Here is a 22,086-nt window from a genome sequence, read left to right on the forward strand (position 1 = left end):
ATTTTTTCTCTTAAGAAACTGTATAAAACAGAAAAGGGTTCATTTTTCAAATTACAAATGTCAGTTCACAGAAAAAGTGCACTGCAAGCGGAACTTATTGATAAGGAGGAGGCAAATCATAGTGAGATAGTTCAGTTTGTGTCTGTGAAAAGTACCCTGTTAATTCTGGGTGCAATATTTATCCATTCATTATCTAAAATAAATGTTTAGGAGAGGCAAATAATAGAGAAATAAATAATCTACCAATTAACCAGGTAAACAAATGTTTTCTGCTTTTCTAGCCTAGCTAAATCTAATTTGTGTTTTTTACTTTCAAATGGAAGCCCTGAATATTGGACACAAAATTCATATTATTTTAGTTCAGTTTCTTGTTTCAAAACCCATAGTGAAACTGCATTCTCCTTGGCCTAGGGACACTGAAAGATCTCTATTTTTGACTCTAAGTTCTCAAGTTATTCTAGCTATTTGGGTCAGTTCTGTACACAACCTTCTTGTAACCCAGGCACAGTTATCAGATGTCCTTCTTTCTACTCCCACTTTCCAGCATCATGCTAGGAAATCCTGTAACTGTCATCACAGAGACCTTCACTTTGCCATTTTGCTCCAATCCACTCTCTTTGGAAGCTTCATTTTTTTTTTCCTGGATGTCTTTGTTTAGTGATCAGAGGAAAGCTGATACCTTTCCTCACTGGAACATTTCAAAACCCTCCCATCTGTAATTTATCTTTAAATTAATTTTAATAATATTCTAGCATCTACTTTTCAGTTATTGTGGCATAACTGAGATTTATTTATTCAAGCTAGTGTCATCAATTCATCAGTTCTAGTTTTAAACTCCAAGAGGGTAGAATCTCTGCCTGAGTAGTTCTTATCCAGTGCCCACTGTAGCATTATATGCAAATTGATAACTAATAAGTACATTTTATTATTTTTTTTTTCTTTTTTTTATTGTTGGCTGTTCAAAACATTACATAGATATATCATATTTCACACTTTGATTCAAGTGGGTTATGAGCTCCCATTTTTACCCCAAATACAGATTGCAGAATCACATCAGTTACACATCCATTGATTTACATATTGCCATACTAGTGTCTGTTGTGTTCTGCTGCCTTTCCTATCCTCTACTATCCCCCCTCCCCTCCCCTCCCCTCGCCTCTTCTCTCTCTGCCCCCTCTACTGACATTCATTTGTCCCCCTTGTATTATTTTTCCCTTTCCCCTCACTTCCTCTTGTATCTACTTTTGTATAACTCTGAGGGTCTCCTTCCATTTCCATGCAATTTCCCTTCTCTTTCCCTTTCCCTCCCATCTCTCATCCCTATTTAATGTTAATCTTCTTCTCATGCTCTTCGACCATACTCTGTTCTTAGTTACTCTCCTTATATCAAAGAAGACATTTGGCATTTATTTTTTAGGGACTGGCTAGCTTCACTTAGCATAATCTGCTCTAATGCCATCCATTTCCCTGTAAATTCTATGATTTTGTCATTTTTTAATGCAGAGTAATACTCCATTGTGAATAAATGCCACATTTTTTTTATCCATTCATCTATTGAAGGGCGTCTAGGTTGGTTCCACAGTCTTGCTATTGTGAATTGTGCTGCTATGAACATCCATGTAGCCGTGTCCCTGTAGCATGCTCTTTTTAGGTCTTTAGAGAATAGACCGAGAAGGGGAATAGCTGGGTCAATAAGTACATTTTAATTACGATGACATTATGCATTATGTAAGACAGTGTTAGCACTCAATGCTAGAATGCCATTTTTGTAAAAAGTAGAAATGCTAATAAAACATTCAAATCACAAATCAACATTTCTTTTCCCTTGATTGATTTCAGGACTTCAAGAAATCCACAAGCTTTATTATTTACTTTCGTGATAAAGTACATGTGTTCAGTATGCATGGATGTAAACTTGCATTCTCTGATTTTTTTTTCTTTTGGCTAATTATGCGTGACACCAGGCCACTCAGAAATTCAGATGATGGGGGGAAAAGCAATCTTCAGACTGTTTCATCTTAATAATTGCCATTCTCTAAATTTTCTGTAACATTTTGAAAATGGTTTAAATTCTTCCTGAGTATCTGTGACATACGCTTGGACTGCAGATGCTTTGGAGAAATGTATTGCAGTTTTTAACTTGACTTTGTATAAAAGTCTCAAACACAACCCCAAGCCAGGAGATGCTTTTTTTTCAGAAATCATTAAGAAAATGTTGTTACTTCCAGTCCACAGCTTTAAATCATACCATCATGATTAACTTGTCTTTAATATATCAATAATACCTTAAGTTTGATTCATTTTTAAGACTAAGCAAGATATCAGTCAGAAGTGAATGATACTTATTATTAATACTTTTGAAAAATCAAAGCATAAAGTATTGAAAGCATTGCACTGATTTGTGAGAAGTAATCCCATGTGATGAGAGGAAGGATTCTTATTAGTGATTTATTCTTGAGAAAGTGCTTCGATGTCCAAATATTATATTAAACACCTTTCTCAGGTCTCTAAGCAAGCTTTTCCAAGTGATCTATGAGTTGAAATCATTTCACCTTTGAATATTTGAATGAAGTGCTTAATTTTTCCCTCCTACCTAAGGATAATGTCAAGATTTGTGTTAATATTCCTTTCTTAATTGACACTTATTCTATGGGGTCGCATTGCAGATATCTCTATATGTTTTTTAATCAGCAGGGATTAAAAAAAGCTCTATAAACTTTAAAAATCACATGTAAGATTATCTACATGTTTTCCTACTTCTACTTTTTAAAAAAGGATTAATTGTTAGGGTTCCCATTTAAATAGTGTGCCTTTGTAAGATATGTGTCCCAAGAATGTGAAATGATTGCAGTTTCAGGCAGTGATATTTTAGCAGTGTCATGCTGATTGCCTCAATCCTTCTCAGGCCAGCAGCACAGAAAAGGACTCATGAGCACTGCACTAGTCTACATGAGACTACAGCAGCTCAGCTGGTGTGCTTGAGAAATGTCCACTTTCTTTACTCCATGTCTCAGCAACTTGGTCTGTGCTGCAGTTTAACACGTGGCTGCAGGGGTTGCCAGGCTGAGTGCTTTATGCTGTGACAGGCCAGAGAGGAGGCACTTAACATGGGAGAGTCAAGTGTGCTGGGCACTGGGCATGAGACAAGTGCCAACAGGGTCACAGCTATTTTGAAGCAAGAAGAATCTTTGTAACTTATATGTGTGTGAGTCAGAATGCATTAGACTATTTCATTCTGTTCCTTTATTTTTTTTTCCTCATTTGTCCTTTTAAAACTAGAGAATTATTTCTTTTTCTAATTCGAATTTTTCATCTGTAGCCCCACTGCTTGAAACATAGTAAATATTCAATAAATATTTGCGTGTTGTATGACATGAAGGCTTGGGTGTGTGTGTAAGTCTTAAGTGGTTAGACATTACTACAATCAGACAAATGTGGGCATTTGTGGCTGTTATATCCAATAGGAATGTGCCCAGTAGCCACATAAAATCCTAATTTAAGTTGAGGTCTTTTGGGAAACGTAGCAATTTCAAAAAGAAGGAACCCCAAGTCTCTAATGTTTTACCTACATTATTGTGTTGCTAACTCATTGAATAAAAAGCATTTGACATTATGTAGAACAAGTCAGTCATTCCAGTCATAGTAAAAATATTTCAGTGTGGTAATTTAGATGGTTTTCCTTCAGAAAGAGGCAAAACACAGAGGGAAATAAGAATCAAAAGGCAATGATAGACCCTAACAATTTTAAATGTTTTCAAAAGTCACCCTTTGTAGGAGTTTTAACAATTTTACAGGCAAATCCTAACAATGGTAGGGAATTGGGGATTCAGATAAGACAAAGAGATGACTGGAGCAGAAGAGATCCTTGCCATGTAAAACTGGGACTCCTTGTTTTCTGCCCAAGACCTCTTCATAATTCCTATGTCATTACAGACTCTGGGGTTATTATAAATTTTAAGAAAGTTTTGATTAACTTAAAGTTACAGCCATAATTATGGAAGTAAATAGGTCTGCTTTCATGTATGGGTACCAGAAAAAAATCCCCTAACAATAATCAAATGTACCTTCTGGAGATGGAGGGTAGAAAACTTTCTTTTTGTTCAAGTTACTGAAATTTTTATTTCTCATTCTTTATTTTGGGTAAAATACACTAAAATAAACATGTATGTACAAGACCCTAAAATTCTCCACAATATTGAATGCAGTTTTCATAAAGAATTTGTTTCAACTTTAATAGTAGACAATGGATTCACAAGACGCTTATCTGAATAACAGTCCAATTCTGATTTTGATACTTATAATAAGAGATGTTTATTAATGATGTGGCTAAAGAAGAATAAGGGAGTAGAAATGCAATTACATTTGTGTTCTTGTTTATAAGCATTAGAAAATTTATAGCACTAAATAAAACTAAAGACAGATTACTTGGTGAATTTCGTCAGATGTTTAAAAGCCACCCAAACCTCAAACCAGTATTTATTAGTGCTTTTTCCATCCAATTGGAAAATATTTTTTTCTGTATTTTTCACTCCTGGAATATATCTGAAAATAAGATATTCTGAGGTCAATTTGCCTATACATCATAAAGTTTAATTTCTTTTTTTAGTTTTAAAATCTTTGTGTTTAATTCAGCTTGGGAGGCAACTGGCTATGGGCATGAGAGATACAATGATAGCTTGTTCTCAGAAGGCAAAATTTTACAATACATTAAAATTAATCAATGATTTTGATTTTAAAAAAGGAAAAAAAGAAAACAAGTCACATTTGCTTTATTTATGATCTTCTGGCAAAGGCTTAGGAGACGTGCAAGGATGTGGTCACAGATGAAGTAAAGTGCATAGAAAATTCTCAGATAAAATTATGTAAACATCCTTATACTCTTGGAAGACTACATATCACATTATTACTAGAAAAAAAATCCTTTCTTTTGATAAAGAAATGACACAGTTCACCACTGAATTGATATCATTATGACTGCACTCATTTTGCCAATTAGTGAGAGAATGCTAAAAAGGAGAAATGGAGACCAGTACAACAGTCCTAAACTTAGCCTGAAGCTTAATATGAAGCTCAATCAAACCCAGCCCAGATAATTTTGCCACCAGCCAATTTTCAGATTGGTGAACGTGTATTATGATTGTTATTTTAAGATATTAAGGGGTTTAGGGCTGATTTGTTATACAGAACTACTGTGAAAGTATCTGGCTGACATACATGCTAATGGTGATTTTTAGTGGTACTGATTAAATAGAGTTTATCAATGTAGACATATTAAAAGATATGGCTTTTGGGTTTTAACTACCATCATATGCTAAGTCATAAGAAGTCCTGAACAACTTCATAATTCCATAAGAAGAAGTAGGGATAATGCTGAGTGTATTGGTACACACCTGGATTCCCAGCAATTTGGGAAGCTGAGGCAGAGAAATAATAAATTGGTTGGCAGCCTGGGCACCTTAGTGAGACCCTATCTCAAAATAAATAAAAATGGCTGGAGATTATCTCAGTGGTGTAGTACCCCTGGGTTCAATCCCTAGGACCAACAAACAAATGAAACAAAACAAAAAAGTAGAAGTATCCATTAAGATATACTTAGGAACAAGTATGAGTATACTGTTCCCCTGTATCATTGCCAATATTTTTTTATTATTTGTGGTCTTGATGATTGCCCTTCTGACTGGGGTGAGATGAAATCTCAATATTGTTTTGATTTGGATTTTCCTGATCACTAGAAATGGTAAACATGTTTTCATATATTTGTTGATCATTTGAGAAGTGTCTGTTTAGTTCTTTTGCCCATTTATTAATTGTTTTTTGGTGCTAAGATTTTGAATTCTTTATACATTCTAGATATTAATTTCCCATCAATGGAGCAACTGGCAAAGATCTTCCATTCTTTATGTTCTCTCTTCATACTCTTGTTTCCTTTGCTATGCAGAAGTGTTTTAATTTGATGCCACCCCACTTATTGAAATTTTTTTTCTTTTATTTCTTGTGCTTTAGGAGTCTTGTTGAGGAAGACAGTGCCTCTGCCAATATGTCAAAGTGTTACACCTATGTTTTCTTATATCAGTTGCAAAGTTTCTGGTCTAATTTCTAAGTCTTTGATCTACTTTGAGTTGACTTTTGAAGTACAACCACTCTGGAAAGCAATATGGAAATTCCTCAAAAGACTAGGAATGGAACCACTATATAACTCACCTATCCCACTCTTCAGTATTTATTCTAAAGGACTAAAATAAGCATACTATAGTGATAACAGGCATATCAATGTTTATAGCAGTGTGATTCACAGTAGCAATTTAGGGAACCAGCCCAGATGCCTATCAGCAGATGAATGGATTAAGAAGATATGGTAAACATACATAATGGAGTTTAACTCAGACACAAAAAAAGAATTAAATTATGGCATTTGCTGGTAAACGGATGGAACTGGAGAACATCAGGCTAAGTGAAATGAGCCAGACTAGAAAATCAAGGACTGAAAGTTTTCTCTCATATGCAAATGTTCTACCAAAACACAGGGGAAAAAAAGAGGAAGAGATCCCATGAAAATAGGAGGAAGATAAGTGGAGTATAGAAAAGGGATTGAAGGTAAGGGAGGAGGAATGAGAAAGGAGAGGAATGGTAGAATGAAATTGCTCAAATTATACTCTGTGTGTATATGAATACACCACAGTGTATTTCACATTTATGCATGCCTATAAAGCACTATTTTTTTTTAAAAAATGCTGTAAATAAATAGAAGTAAGACTAATAGAGTAAAGGAAGAGGAACAGAAGGATGAAGGAGGGAAGAAAAAAGAGAAGTCCCAGGAACTGAAATGGAGCAAATTGTTTTCCATGTTTGTATGATTAGGTAAAAATTAACTCTGATATTATATGTAACTATAATGTACTAATAAACGCAAAAGCAAAGATGTAAATAGGGTGTATTGAAACCCAACTCCAAGAATAATAGAGTAATAACTAAATAATTATAATTTTAGAAATTTTCCTTTTGTGGAAGCAATATTTTTAGATTCCTTATCTATTAAAATATTATAGAGTATCAGAATTTACTTCTTTTCTCTGAAATGTTCCCTGAACAGCTTAATTCATATAAATTGTTTCTTCATTGCTTAATACTCTAATATTCTCTAATGTAATAGTTAGCAGACCTCCAGCAAGACCTTTGTTACTCTAAGTTATTCTCTTTTGAAAATTTTTAAGGGAAGTGATATTTCCAGAGGTTTGTGAATGTACAGTAATACTTATGTTTGGAGATAGGGTATGGATCTATAAATATATATATAAACATTGTGCAAAAATCGAAATTCATTTTATAAATGCTCAGTGAAAGTTTATTTTTTTATTAAACATACTAGACTAAAACTCTTTTTTACTCTAAATATAAGTGAGATGGCCAAATATTAGGCCTGTGACATGGTTAGAGTTCTTTTACACTTTTGATGATTATGTTCTTTCATCTGCCACACAGATTAGCTGAATTTCAATATGTTTTCAGGGAATATAACCTACAACTGCAAAATTATTATTAAAATATTGCTTGAGAGTAATGTTAATATAATACTGTCATGGATGAATCAAGACCATGTACTCTGCCCATTCTTCTACATTCATTATATCCTTGGATCAAACTAAAATAGAAAAAAAAAGCTGTAAACAATGAAAATCTTTCTTTTTACTTTATTCAAACAATTTTTCTGGCTGCATTGATGTTTATATTTAATTTTATGAGTGATAAGGGTCATTTGAGGAGTGACACAGGAAACAGTAACACGTTTGAGAAGTGGAGCAGGGAGTGACACAAAGATAGCCATATACTGTGAAAAAGCATGTGTCGTTTATGTTTGGATCTCCAATATAACCCAAATCTCATGTGTTGGAAGCTTGGTCCCCAATATAGCAAGGTACAGAGGTGGGGCTTTTAAGAAAGGATTAGGGCAATGACTACCTGCTAGAGCAATCCACTGAGAGTTGAATGGACAACTGGGAGGTGGGACCTAGTTAGAGGAAGTAGGTCATAGGGTGTGGCCCAGATTTTTCAGTCCCTGCCACCTCACCCTTCTTCCTCTCTCTCTCTCTCCCCTTCCCAGCTGCCATGAACCGAGTAGCTTCCCTTTACCATACCCTTCCACCATAATTTTCTCTCTAGAGAAATATAATCAGCTGACTATAGACTAAACCTCTGAAACTGTGAGTCCCAAATAAATTTTTCCCCCTGTAAATTGTTCTTGTCAGGTATTTTGGTCACAGTGATGAAAAGCTGACAATAGGACCTAGGAAGAAATTTAAAACCCCAAATAAATAAATGTTTTTAAAAATTAGTGTAGATTTTACCTGGTAGAGATGAAGTCACAGAGATTAGAATTATCCTCCTAATTGAAATATTCAAAAACTGTAAAAATATATTTGAAACAGTGGTTAAGCCACTTGAAAACCGTCAATGAACTTCATTGATTCCTTAGGGATTTCTTAGTAAGCCTGGTAAATTTCCCCAGCTTAGTGCCCTGAGGGAGTTTCTGGATGACAGCACAAGCAAAAGGGAATAGCTACAAAGCCTGCCCAACTCCCTGGAATGAGCAGATGGAATTGAGAGTCTAGTGTGACCAAGGTTGTTAGAGTTCATCGGACAGAGTACAGGAAAGGAGACCAGTGCACTGAGAAAACTGAATATACACCAAGGGTCCTCCGCAAGAAGTCAGATCAGTGCACTCATGGGAAGAACATGACCTAGCCCTGGGGAATGACACCTAGAAGGACAAGAAGAAATGATGCCTGGCACTCTCATAGAGACTGCAACAGTGTCTATTATCACTAGCCAGACAGGAAAAATTCATGACTGGGCAGAGTTCTTGGAAAGATTTTTCCTTGTTGGCTGGGAATAATTTATCCTAAACACTATGGTTCTGAAGAAACAAATCTTAAATGCAAATCCAGAATGATTTCTAATATTTAACTGCCTCTGAAACCAAAGCTTCAGAGCATTTTTAGAAATAATTTCAATGCCAGTGGAGTTCATGTTTGTGGATAAATTTATTGGAGATGTTGATACGGGAAATAATGTGGTTGAACCTGGAAATAATTATGCCAAGTAAAAGAAGCCAGAGCAAAAAGACTACCTAATTCCATGTATATACAACTCTAGTAAATACAAAATAATCTGAAGTGAGGGCAGATAAGTTGTTATCTGGAATGGAAATTGGGGGGTATTGTCAAAAGGAATGAAACAAAGACATCATGGGGTCCTGAGAAAAACTTTAGGGGTGATGGAGATATATATATGTATGTGTGTATATATATATATATATAATCTTGATTTTAGTATTTTTTAAGTCCCAGTATTAAAAATCCAGTGTTTAAGAAAACTTGCTTGCTTTTTAATCTAGTAAAGATAAATCAATAATCATAAGGGTGCCCTTCAGCTAACAGTCAAACTGAAATAGTTAATGTATGTGAGAAATGCAGCTGATCCTTAAATGCCTATCAATATAGGTTTGTCTTTTATTAAAAGAATCCAGGATTCAAAGAAAAATGTAACAAAATTTAAATTATAGAATCAAATTTTTTATACAAGTGTTCTTTTCTCATCCAAATTTTGCATGAAAAATTATTTGCATGTACTATCTCTTTAATTTCTGAGATTATATTCTTTTAATGAATACTCTATTATTCATCATAAAAATGTTTTCTTCCTTTGCCTTCTAGTGATATGTTTTTCAGCATCACAATTTTAATTTTTTAGTGTTTATTTTCTTATACAGAATTAAAACCACATAGCAAAAATTTACTTTTGTCATTAAAGATGGGTGGAGTAATTCTTATGCATACTTGATAGTTAAATAAATTGTTTATAAACTGTCTACACAGGAACTTACTAAAAGTATTTAATGTACTACAGATTTAACAACTATGTTTCTCATATTTATAATAAGTAAATTTTCAAGATATGGCAAGATATAAGGATGCCCATTGAATTGTTTACAATAGTAAGAAAAAAAAATTGGATACAGATATGATATCTAATAATAAGTTATTATTTAAATAAATGTTGGCACATTCAAATAGTAAAGTATGCAGTAGTTATTTATTGTGTCAGAAGATAGCATAAGTATATTAATAAAAATTAAAATGATATAAAACAATTTTCAAAGCAATATGCATAAGATGCTGCAGTTTGTTTTCATTTTAAAAGTCTATATATATATGGTAGTAGGTAGACAAAAAGATATACGTGCAATTGCTTTGTTGGTAGGCTTTTGGTGGCATCTTCAATTTCATTGCTTGAGACTGAGCTGTTTAAATTTTCTATGTCATCTTCGTTAAATTTGGCTAGGTCATATGTCTCTAGAAATTTGTCAGTGTCTTCATTCAATTAACCATTCTTTTAATAAAGTATGTAGCTTTCAGAAAATGTAAGCCATATAGTAGAAATGTAAGCAAAAAATTAAAATAATTATAGTTTGATAATCATGCATATTGCAGTTTTTCTTGAAAATTGTTATATTTCACATTCTTAGTGAAATATTATGGGATCCATATACTTACTTATACTTACAAATTACTTTCATTTAAGGGCATGGAAATATTATGGGATCCATAATATTTCCATGCCCTTAAATGAAAGTAATTTTGGGAGTGTTCTAGAAGGAACACAAGGCTTCATTTTATGGAAAAATCAATAAAGCAATGCAAAGAAAATTAATGTTAGGCTAGATAGTTCTCTACTGAATTGTTTACATGATCCTTGGGGGAAATAATTGAAAGAAAAAATACAAGTGACCTACCTTTTTTCTTTTAATTTTTTTCTTTGTTGTTAATGTTTTTAGATATACATGACAGTAGGGTGCATTTTGACATATTATACATACATGAAGTGCAACCCATTACAATCTTGATCCCATTTTAGTGGTTGAACATGATGTAAAGTTTCACTGGTGGTATGTTCACATGTGTGCCTAGGAAAGTTATGTCTGATTCATTCTATTGTCTTTCCTATCCCCATCCCTCTCCATTCCCTTCATTCACCTTTGTCTAATAAACTTCTATACTTCTCTACCCACATATCAGAAATAATATTTGACCTTTGCTTTTTTAGAATTGGCTTATTTCACTTAGCATGATATTTCCAGTTCCATCCATTTATCAGCAAATACCACCACATCAATGTCTATAGAAGCTCAATTCATAATAGCCAAACTATGAACCCAAACTAGGTGACATTCAACAAATGAATGGATAAAGAAAATATGGTATATATACAAAATGGAATATTTTACTTGGACATAAAGAATAATTATAGCATTTTACCATAAGAGACATAACTTTGTATCAACTGAACAATTCAGAATCTATATTCACATGTTGTTATGTATTTCCAAATATAGATGTGAATATATATGTACTCATGATATATGATATATTTATTAACATATTGTTTTATATATATATATATATATATATATATATATATATATATATATTACATAATNGTCAATAATAGATTTCTAAATACTTTAATGTTTGCAGAAGCTATTGCTGTGATGATAGAAATTGCATCTAATTACTTTGGATTACTTTCATCCACTATCAAAGTGTTATGTGACATTTTCTTTCTTAACTAAACTTAACCGTTGTTGTCAACCCCACCGAAATTTAGTACTGAATGCTGTATTTTTGACACAAATTTCATTGGTGATACAAAGTTATTTTAATATTTATACAAATTTACTTGAATTTATGGAGATGTACTTGCTCAGATAGCTATTATGTAATATATATATATATATATTACATAATAGCTATCTGAGCAAGTACATCTCCATAAATTCAAGTAAATTTGTATAAATATTAAAATAACTTTGTATCACCAATGAAATTTGTGTCAAAAATACAGCATTCAGTACTAAATTTCGGTGGGGTTGACAACAACGGTTAAGTTTAGTTAAGAAAGAAAATGTCACATAACACTTTGATAGTGGATGAAAGTAATCCAAAGTAATTAGATGCAATTTCTATCATCACAGCAATAGCTTCTGCAAACATTAAAGTATTTAGAAATCTATTATTGACTTAAATTTTACCTTGAGATTTGATATCTGATAACAGAAATGAATTATGACTGAGTTCCTGAATTTCTACATTATTGCATAGAGACATTTCCATTCTTACGTGGAACTTTAAAAAGATAAGTGCAAACATTTGGGAATCATGAATAAAAAGTTATGCTTCAAGAAGGAAAGAGAACATTATGCTTTTTTCGTGTTCTGTTTATATTGATGAAGACCTAAAATAAGTGATTCCCAACAACTTTACCTTTATTGATAGACAGAAAAATATTAGCATTGGAAACCTTTTATAGTGGTGATTTAATTCAAAACAAATTATGCTAAACGTTTTCAATTCTAAATTCTAGAAAACTCTCATTTCAGGAAACACAAGAACAACTCAAAGAGAACAACTTTATAAGCATAAAAAACACACATTTTTTGACACTGATGATTCAGAGTTTGTGACAATTCTGACAGACTAAAGTCTAGCTTTTTGCAGAAAAATAACATAAGGAAATGTAAATAAAATGCTAACCTGATTAAAGGACTTTCTAAAAACTGTCACTTCTCCATACTATTTTAGAAGCACCTCTGGTTAATCAGTTTTACTCTTTAAAAATGGGACCTAGGGTTTTTGTGCTGTCTTTGAAACTGAAAGCTAAAGAAAACTGAGACAGTTACCATTACTTGAAGACTTCCAAAGGCATTAACTTTTAGCTTCCTGACAGCCCTTCTCATTCGTGACCATTCATAGTTCTTTCTAATCATGTTAGCAATAGCTTTCAAAAGGTTAAATGAACTATCTTGAAAATATTTTCAAGTTTGATCAGGTATTTATTATAGTGAAAATGAATGAAGATGATAAGAAAGTATAAAATCAGATAGAAAGTAGATGGGAGGAAGCTGTAGCAAGGTAGAAGTTGAGAAATTAGAAAGGGGTTTGTGGGAAGAGAAACTAGAACAGGTTGTATTCCAGGGGATTAGTAGAGTGGAACATCTTACCAAGTGTTGATATGAAATGATATTCAATATTCATTCTCACTTCAATTTTTAAAACATAAAAGGAAGAATTAAATACTAATTTTCACTATGTTTGGTTGCAAAACCAAGTTTATTGAAACCTTCTCCAGCCTCAATTTTAGTTGCATTTCTTTCATAGATAGCCCCAAATACTTACATTCTCTGTTTAGTGATGCTATTCAGCCACAGTATGAACATAAAAAATGACACAAATACACTGTCTAGTTTGTTTTCTAAAAGCTGTCTTATAATAAGGTTACATTTTACCACACTCACTTATTTGTCATATACTTTTAAAATAGTCATTTTACAAGTCTACTACATTTTCCTTATGATGTTATGTGAGGGGCTGAGCTTATCAATACAACCCAAACTTAATAATATATTACACATCACAGAGGCCCTCAAAAATCAAATAATAAAACAGGATCAAATGTCTAAGGATTTTACTAGGAGAAATATCTGTGTGAAAGAAACATAGAGAGAGCTGGGTGTAGCTGGCTATATAATAAAGTAACATGCAGATCTGAGCCCGGGTGAAGAGAAGACAGGATGGCTGGCGATGTCTTGGTCATCCATGAACTCTGAAGGAGGTTGGACCATGCTGTCAGAGAATGTGCTCAAACTGAAGTTGCCCATCAAAGGGTGTCCATGTCTCCCAGGAATGGGCCTGCCTTAGTATGCCTGCCATTCTCAGTCATTAACTGGGAGACGCTCAAGGAACATGTGAAGTCAGCATAAATGAAGTTGTGGATCTCAGAGCATACAGCTTGGGACTACTGGTCCTTATACTACCCATAAAGGTTGGTCTCTGAGGCTTATTCTCACAGCTCCCTTTGTACCACTCAAATCTACTTTCCACACGGGTTTCTATGGGTCTTCACTCCTGAAGGAAATCTAGGAAGAGGAAGTTTAGTATGTCCTGTTTGCCTTCTGGTGAATGGGGAGTCAGTCTCACATCCCCATCTTATTGCTGATTTGCTCAAATCAATCTTGGTATCATTTGTCTAGATCCTTCAAGAGTCAGACCTTGAGATGCGATGAGATTAAACATGCAAATACTTTGCTGGAGAAAACGCCTTTGTGGGATAAAATGGTGAGGGATCCAGATAAAGCTGGGAGAATCTTTAGACCACAATGTAAGTGAAAGATGCAGGAGATGGGGGGCCAAGGGAGGTGCTCTTGACAGAGGTGATATCTAAAGACGATGTCAGCAAGTGTAGCAAGGAGTCTTCTGATTGGTCATCAGAAGAGTCCCTGGTCTCTCAGGCATAGGTAGCTCTTAATATCTCCACCATGATCCTTCTCTGATTGAGAGCAGCTGTGGACTAAGAGCAAATGTCTCAAGAGATTTCATAGTGCAACAGCTGTACTCTTAGTTGCATTCTATGTAGAGGGGGATACACAATGCTCATTCTCATGGCTTTCACATAGGGATGAACATTCATTTATAAAGTACTTTCTAATTCCCCTCCCAATTTTTTCCTTTAAAAAATAATTTATAAACTTAGTAATTGTCTTCTGGTTGTGTTTTTACAAGATAAGTAAGTGGAAATAGCAAGGGGTTCCCAATGGGAAAAAAACTGAGTTAAATTACTATCCTACTATGATATAACTTTTAGGACATGTTAGATGACATCTCTGACTTTCAGTATGCTCATTTTAAAAGAGCTAGTTTGCAGGCTTGTGTCAAAAATAAATGAAACCAGGTTTGAAACCAATCAGAACATTATATACTATTTTTTTTTTTTTTTGCTTACTGTATCTCTTCTTTTCCCCCTTCCCCAACTCCATGTTCTTTCCATGAGAATGTTCAATTCATGAGTCTGAGGGGCATTTCTGAATTGTTCACTGCTATATCACCATTGCCGGCATATCTGACACATAGCAGACATTTAAACAATGCCTGAGTGGGATTATATTAATCCCTATGTAGAAGCCAAAAATGACCTCTCTACTAGAAAAAAAAATTCAGGAAAATAATAAAAGAAGGCATAATGGCAAAATATTTCTGAGACCATTTGAGCAGGTATGTGAAAGCCATGAATGTGGGGCTAGGGCTGTGGCGCAGCAGTGGAGAGCTTCCCTAGCACATGGGAGGTGGGAGGTGCTGGGTTAGATCCTCAGCACCACATAAAAATAAATAAATAAATAAATAAATAAATAGGGATATTGTGTCCAACTACAACTAAAAACTATTTTAAGAAAAAGAAAGCCATGAATGTAGAAATCACCTGTAGTTATTGTTCATCTATGTTATTTCATTGCAAATGCACATTTTCAGTTTGTTCTCTTAACCAACAAACATTTACTGTATTACAGATACTGTACTAGACTTACAAACTTGCACACATTTGCAAGTAAAGTTGGCTCTCTATTTCTAGCAAGCTTTATTAAGTTATAAACTAGAAAAAAACAAGTCATTATTAGAATTCCATTCTTGACACTGAACCTCCTTTATTTTATACAAGTGTGAGTTATTGTGCCTGGCCTGCCAGTATGCTGAAGGCCCTGGTTTTTCAAAGGACTGTGAACCCTCTTTCAGTAGTTATATCAGGGTAAGAGTATATCTTCGCAATAGTAAACAAGTTTCTATCAAGAGTTTGTGATAGTTCAGTATTTGAGCAGAAAGAAAATCAGGCTGTCATTGTAGATTGTGCAACCCACTGAGCAGGGACCATGTCTAATTCTGTGTTCAGTATTTGATTTTTAAGTAAAAGAAGAATGAGACAATTTCATTTCTGACTATTGGAGTTTCTCATTTGAAGAAAAATAAAGTTTTCACCAGATGTTTGTAGAAAACGACACAATAGGAGTTTAGGACTTAATTTAAAACATATGAGTCTTTTTCTTTTTTTGTAATAATTATTCATTTCAGATTTCTGATTGATTTAACCAGTGTAATACCTTCCCTGATATATACAAGAAATGTTATAAAAGTTTTGTTTATCTTAAATATGAAAATAGACAAATATATTTTGAATTGATAACTGTATTAATTAAACCCTGACTGTAGCTCATTTAAAAATGAGTAATTAAAATTTTACCAAGTAATATTATATATGTAAAATAGCATATATTTAATTATAGTGAATCTACATAATTTTCCCAGTTAAAGTCTTTCTCAGTATAATATACATTATCAAACTAGTTTTACAAATTATATTTTGAAAAGATAAATGTTATTGCTGAGTATTATTCCATTTTACATATGTGCCATAATATGCTTATTATTTCATCTATTGATACATATTAAATTGTTCCCAACTGTGGCTATGATAATTTAATATTTTCAGTACAGCTTTCATTATCATTTTTATACATGTCTTTTTGTGGATATGTTTTTCAATTTCTCTTCAATAAGTATCTAAGAGTAGAATTTCTGCGTCATATGGCAAGAGTATGTTTAACTTTGTAAGAAATTCCAAATTGCTTTCTAAAGGGACTACACAATCTTTTGTTCCCACTGGCAATGCATGACAGTGAGTTCCTCTCCTCCTTCAAGGATATCTGTTATCACATATCTTTCCATTTTTAGCCACTCTTAGATGTATATAATGGTATCCCATTCTGATTCGTGAAACAATTTCGACATATCTCAAAAAGTTTAAACCAAGTGAAATAAACCAGGTACAAAAGAGCATATACTGTATGATTCCAATTATATGCAATTCTAGAATAAAAGTCTTATCTGTAGTGTCAGAAAGTTGATCTATAGTTGCTTCCTGTCACAGAGACAAGGAGTACCTGAAAAGCAACAAAATCAAGGAAATTTTTGTAGATTGTATAAATATTCTATATTTTTATTATAATAGTTATTTCATTTGTGTATATATATACACACATATGCATGAATATTTATTAGAGTTAATTAGACTATATGATGAAAATATGTTCATCTAATTGTAGTGAATTATACATTAATAAAAGTGACATAATGGGGGCTGGGTATAAGGCTCAAGTAGTAGCACACTCGCCTGGCATGCGTGAGGCACTGGGTTCGATCCTAAGCACCACATAAAAATAAAATAAAGATATTGTGTCCACCTAAAGCTAAAAAATATTTTTAAAAAGTGATATAATGGGGCATATGCCTACTTTCAATTCTTAGGAATATGAAGCATTTTCAGAACATAAAACAAGGATATAGGCAAAGCACAAAACCAAGCACTTTTCCTTCCAAAGAAGCATGTCTATAAAAACTGTCTGAATGTCATGCATTCTGTCAGACTAAAATCCTTAGAGCTGAGGCGGTCAGTTGGCTCATATTCTGATATTTTTAGTTTACCAAAATCTGGATATATATTAATGATAATTAAATTAATATATGTAGTTCATAAAAATCAATGGAAAGGGAAAGAGCATCCATCATTCCACCACCTAAAGGCAATTACAGCTCGTATTTTGGAGTATTCTTCCATTTTTAATGCAATTTTTACATGTCTCAGATAATATGGTAAGTGCTATTTTGTAAGTACATTTTCACTCAATATTAAATCATTAGCATTTTCTCAAGTCATTAAACATTCCATAAACATCATTTTAATAACTGCATAATAGCTCATCATGCCTGTACCGTAATTAACTATCACTCTTTTAATGGCATTTACATATTTTTAAAAACAGGAGGCACATTGCCTGGCCCATTGAAAGTTCTCCAAAATTGTTGTTGGATGAATGAATGAATGAATGAATGAATTATAAACAATGTTGTGAAGAACATCTCTGTGCTCCAATTTGAATTTTGTGAGAAACTTGATAAATTCCCAGAACTAGAATGTTTGAGGCAAATGCATAAAAAGAGTTAAAGGCACTTGAATCACCTGTAAGAAACTTTTATATTGGGAGAAAAGACAAAAGTGATAGTATATATGGGCTTTCCAATGTTAACAAAGGCATATTTTAAAATAATTAGATATGTTTTAGATAGTTACCATTCATTTCAACTATTTCTCTTAATAGTGTACCAGTGTAATTAATTAAAAGCAAAACTCACTCTCTTTCTCTCTTTTTATAAAACAACCTCATGGCCAGGTATGATGATCCATGACTGTAATTCTAGTGACTTGGGATGCAGAGGCAGGAGGATTGCAAATTTGAGGCCAGTCTCAGCAACTTAGCAAGACTCTAAGCTAAACTCAGGAAGACCCTGTCTCAAAAACTAAAAAAAAAAAAAAAGTTGGGGGGGGGCAGTGGGGATGTGGCACAGTGATTAAACACCCCTGGGTTCAATCTCCAGTACCAAAACAACAACCACCACCAATCTTATGGTAGTCCTATATCTAAGAGTGTCTTTGTTTTACATTGCACTTTTCCCCTCCATTTTTCTTTTTTCTTTTTTTATTTTATTTTATTTTATTTTATTTTATTAGGTTCTCTTCTAAATTCAAGACTGTTTCTTGATTTTGGCTTTGAGTGCTGTTTTGATGCTACTTTCTTTCATCTACTTTGGTCTTTTTTAGAAATTTGCTGCTACTTTGACTCTTACTGAGTTACATACCATGAAAACACATAACTCAACTGTTGTGGTGGTGGTAGAGTTTACAAATTTTACTTGATAATCTCTGCTCTATGTGAATCTTCTCTGGTTTATTTTCTCAAATCAGTGTCCATCATGAGCCTGTCATTGCTTTTTGTATCAGTTCCTTTTTTGTATCTATTTTACTAAGTCAAACTTTCTCATTGCCTTATGGGGCAATCATCTGGAGCAATTGAGAACTGGTTCCTTGGTAAGAGAACTGCCGGCTGCTGGCCTCTGCACCCCAGCCCCTTCTGATTCTGATTTTGGCCCTTGATGTGTGGGGAGGGGCTCTTTATTCTGGAGTATTGATGGAGCTAAAAAAAGATTTTCTTACCCTACTGCTGTGAGCATATTGATCCCTTAATTTCTTCATTTAAAGCATTTTCCAATTTTGCTATTTCCAATTCCCTCTTTAATTCAGAGTTTTGGACCAGTTGCTTGACATAAACCTATTGTGATTTACTTTTAAATTATTCTTTCCTGGAATAAAAGTCCCCTTTTAATTACATTTTCAGAATAAAATTATGTCATGTACCTTATTTAACTCATGTTCAGGGATTAGGTCCATACCTATATAACCAAAATAACCAAAGTAGTATGTTATAGTATGTTTTAGTTATCATTAAGAATTAAATGCATGCGTTGTATACATAGCTTGACTGGCTTTTGCAAGGATGAGTCTGAAAAATATAAATAAAATGATTGGAACAATTCAAATGATTAAGTGACAGCATCTCATATTTCACATTTCACATATATTATAACTTAGAATGAAACATTTATTCTTTTACTCCTTTTGAATAGTTCAATAACTTTCTATTTTATTGAACTTTAGAAATTTATGCATATTTTGAAGCTTATTAGAATAGAACTTATTCACAGCTTCTTTCTGGGCTATGTATTAAAATAGAGGTAAAAATTTGAATGCTTTTGTAGTTAGTAAGACTCAAATATGTTACAAGGTCATGCTGTTAACATTTGGCAGTGAATAGAGCTTGTAATATCTTGAAACCCAATTCAAAGCTTTTTAGGCTAATCAATAGTGCTACTCAATTATATAGATGAGGTAAGAGATAATACATAAGTGGGTAGACAAAAATTATAGCAAAATTCCCCTGGCAGCTGCCCATTTCCTTGATTCTATTGCTAAGCTCTCCATGAGGACGTATCAGAACTACTGGCTGAGTGAGGGTCAAGGGTTCTGGGAAAACAGGTGTCGCTCAGACTATTTTACTTGACAGTCTTGAGCACTGAGGTCACTGACCCAGCAGAAGAAAAGTAGACCCAACAACAGTGGCAAGCAGTACATTTGACATTCTTTGCCCTCTTTTTTACATTCATTTTGATTTTGATTCACCCTGAATCTTTTCATTTTTTGACAACATAGAAATGCATGTTGTTTCTGGGCCTTAGCAGGATGCAAGTAAAAAGATACCTGTAGAACTATAAAATTCAAGATAGAATGAAAGCTATTTTAGGCCAAGGTTTGTGTGATTTGATGATAAAGTCTGACTTCTGTCATGAAATAAAAATAAAATGCACTCTATAGATTAATTAGAAATAACGAAAATAATGTTTTGGTTCAATATACTTTGACTTTAATATTCCCACGAGCAGTAAGTGGGCACAATACTTATTTTTCTTTTTGGTTTCTGTTTACCTTACTCTTTTCATTTTCTTATAATGTCTGTTTCTCCACTTTTTCTCTTTCCCCACTCCTCAATCTTTCAAGCTCTGACTCACTTACACAAATATATACACACAAAAAATTATGTTTCCTTCTTCCAATAAGAGAGAAGGCTTAATATAATATTTCAAGAGTATATTTTTATTTCAAGAGTATATATTAAGGCATGACAGTTGGGCACAGTTTGATATATTCCTTGAAATATAGCTGCAAGTCATCATTCTATTTTGTGCCTAGAACACAAAATTAAAATTTGTGCTTTTAACTGTATTCTTGTGTTTCTCTTAAAGTAACAGTCCTTTATAAAGATGCCATCAGGAAACATTAAGTGACATTAGATAATTTTTAAAAATATCAAAAAAGTGGATATTTCACTATATACTCCTAATATTTTTTGTAGCTCACATATTCTGCATACTGTACGAATCTGGAGTATTTATGAAGACAACTGAGTATTAATTTATCAAATATTGACTTTACAACCACTACAGAATATTTCATTGATAGGATGGTACCAGTAATACAGAAAAAAAATATGAGATTGTATCAAGATGCAAGTGGTAACTAAAAGAAACATCACAATGCACTGTGATAGAATGTTAATGCCCTGAATATGCATTGATATATTTTAGCAATTAAATGTCTTTTTTGTTTATAGAACAGACACATCTAACTCATGTTTCAGATTCAGACTTGAACATCTAAAGTAAAATTAAAGCCAACAATTTTATTCTGATATTTATGAGGAAATGTTATATGGATCCAATTGTAAACCTGCCTCTTCTTTTTTGGTAAAATGAATTACACCAATTGGTTTCCATAAAGTAGGATTTTCACTTTTATATTTAGTTTTTAAATATTTCATCATTTTATTTTTCTAGGTTCAACTTTGCTACAGAATTAAGAATTTGCAGTTAGGGCAATGCTAAGAACCACATCTGCAATGAAATCAATTATGTGTGCTTGGTAAGTAGGATAGATAATACTTGATAAGTACTTTTATGTGCCATAAACTCTAATGCTCATGTTTTACCTGCCATTTTATTGTAAGCACCACTTAAGATTATTTTCCCTAACTGCTTTGTATTTATCCACAACTAGAAGATTTACTTTTATGAAAATTTTCAATCTATTGCATTCAAAATATTTTTAATTGATCATATTAAAAATGAAAACTCACCTCTTCATTGTTTAACTCAAGTGTTCATTCTATCTTCCTAAAGATAGTAAGAACTTCTCAGACACCTAGGTATTTTTGGACTGTGTACTTGGTGCTTGGTATGTCTTCATTTTCCCTTTAGTATCTTCTGTTTATAATGTTTTCCCCTGTAAAGACTAAATAATATGCATATAAAGGTGGACTGTAATATTAATTTCTTTGGTAATATGACCAGCATATTGTTGCCATCCTTTAATCATTTATAGAAATGCTGACAGATAATATGAAAAGCAATAAGGGTTTATGTGGAGAAATTAACTCAGGAAATCAGAATATAGAAACAAATTACACTTTTCCTGTTCCAATTCTACATAGTTCTTGAAACTCTAGTTAGAGTAATCAGGCAAGAGAAGGAAATTAAAGGGATACAAATAGGAAAAGAAGAGATCAAATTATCTCTGTTTTCAGATGACATGATCCCATATTTAGAACACCTGAAACAGTCCACCAGAAGACTTCTAGAGCTGATAAATGAATTCAACAAAGTAACAGAATACAAGATCAACATTCAAAAATCAATTGTGGTCCTATACTTCAATAATGAATCTTTTGAACAAGATAGTTTTCCTAACTATCTCACCTACAAT

At 33.1% G+C, this 22,086-nt stretch overlaps 1 long non-coding RNA gene across 1 annotated transcript in view; it reads left to right on the forward strand.

The window, feature by feature from the left end:
* Positions 1-22,086, forward strand: part of LOC125619204 — a 204,207-nt gene that overhangs the window by 77,110 nt on the left and 105,011 nt on the right. The window contains exon 4 of the long non-coding RNA XR_007350713.1: positions 21,162-21,246. This is a non-coding gene — a long non-coding RNA (uncharacterized LOC125619204). The remainder of the gene's footprint in view (positions 1-21,161; positions 21,247-22,086) is intronic.

This window comes from Marmota marmota, unplaced genomic scaffold, assembly GCF_001458135.2.
Source record: "Marmota marmota marmota unplaced genomic scaffold, marMar, whole genome shotgun sequence".
Lineage (NCBI taxonomy): Eukaryota > Metazoa > Chordata > Mammalia > Rodentia > Sciuridae > Marmota > Marmota marmota.